A 2,079-nucleotide genomic window follows, 5' to 3' on the forward strand; every position below is an offset into this window, starting at 1 on the left:
TGTAAGTATTTGTATTGCCAATTGTATACATAATGTATCATATTGCCAATTATTTAATTAAATCATCAATCCCATAATTTCTAAATACATGTTCAATATACTTTATTAGAAAATCAACTTTATTGGAGAAACTCGAATGCTGTTCTGGTTCTCAACTGCCAGATCCATTCTACTGCAATGATGGCTGGGATGAGCGCGTAACCGATGGGATGTTCTTAACAATGTCAGGCCACACCAGCCAGGAGAGGGCGCCACACACCCATCTATCTCTGTCTGTCTGCACTTGCGTACTTACAACTTAAAACGTACTTAAAAGGATTGATTGATTAACGTGAGAGGAGGAGCAGGCTCCAGTGTAAAAATACATTATGTACCATGTAGCTGTATACACCAGCTCTTGTCAGGCACCCTGTGGGAGGTGGTTCATTTAAAATCCTTCCTTACTTCATTATCGCTGTCATGCTGCTGCTTCTCTCTCTCTTTTGAGAAATGCCTGAATAATTTGTTGCGGTTGGAGAAAAACGGCAAGTTATGCGTGCACACTTTTGATGTTGAATTGGTTGACTTGTTTTGTTTCTTCACAGTAGAACTTGACATTCTGCTGTGGTGGAATGTCTGTGCTGTGTGGAGTAAACCCCGTGACTAAGGAAATACACTGCTCAAAAAAATAAAGGGAACACTAAAATAACACATCCTAGATCTGAATGAATGAAATATTCTTATTAAATACTTTTTTCTTTACATAGTTGAATGTGCCGACAACAAAATCACACAAAAATGATCAATGGAAATCAAATTTATCAACCCATGGAGGTCTGGATTTGGAGTCACACTCAAAATTAAAGTGGAAAACCACACTACAGGCTGATCCAACTTTGATGTAATGTCCTTAAAACAAGTCAAAATTAGGCTCAGTAGTGTGTGTGGCCTCCACGTGCCTGTATCACCTCCCTACAACGCCTGGGCATGCTCCTGATGAGGTGGCGGATGGTCTCCTGAGGGATCTCCTCCCAGACCTGGACTAAAGCATCCGCCAACTCCTGGACAGTCTGTGGTGCAACGTGGTGTTGGTGGATGGAGCGAGACATGATGTGACTGACCTGCTTTCAGGTGGACTCAGAGCTGGCTCCCTTCAGTAGTGTCTTTCAAAGATACACAGGAAGCAGTCAGCACCTAGACTCCGATGCTGTGGACGCCACACAGAAAGAGGTGGGGGGGATCTGTACTGATCTAATGACTGTGATGTGAATCCTCTCCAGTTGCAGTGCTGAGGAATCTATGACTACCGTGACTGGTTGACCACGCCCTGGTTTAACCACAGTGGGCGGGGCAGTGTGCCTCACAGCTGCTGTAATTCCACCTACCACACCTGTAATGGTACCCTAGAGCTGCCCAGGCTACTATATCCAAAGATACACACACACCAGCCCTGGCCCTCTGTGGTGATCCAAATGTATGTACGTACATGCACACTTGGGAAGCATTTCATTCCAGAGAGATGTCACTCTCTTTACCCAGTTGTGTGTGTCCTCTCCCTCAGGGCTGCCAGGTGAAGCTGGAGGAGGCCTTGCTTTTTGTTCTGTACTCCATCATCTGGTCATCTCTGGCAGTGGCGCTAGTGGAGCTGGGAACCACTAGAGGGCACTGTGGGGTATAGTGGAACAACATAAGGGTCATGTAGCAGAACATTTTACAACAGAAAATAAAAATGTGTGTTTCTTATTGGACAAGATCAGGTACAGTAGTGCCATACTAGTCTCGCTCTCTCTGACTGTAGGGTTTATGAGTGTGGCTCAGCTGATGAGGGACCAGCCTCTGTTGGAGGATGGAATACTGGACAGGGAGTATGGAATACTGGACAGGGAGTATGGAATACTGGAGAGGGAGTATGGAATACTGAACAGGGAGTATGGAATACCGGACAGGGAGTATGTAATACCGGACAGGGAGTATGGAATACTGGACAGGGAGTATGGAATACTGGACAGTGAGTATGGAATACTGGAGAGGGAGTATGGAATACTGGACAGGGAGTATGGAATACTGGAGAGGGAGTATGGAATACTGGACAGGGAGTAT

This window comes from Oncorhynchus mykiss, chromosome 7 (assembly GCF_013265735.2).
Source record: "Oncorhynchus mykiss isolate Arlee chromosome 7, USDA_OmykA_1.1, whole genome shotgun sequence".
NCBI classification, from domain to species: Eukaryota; Metazoa; Chordata; class Actinopteri; order Salmoniformes; family Salmonidae; genus Oncorhynchus; species Oncorhynchus mykiss.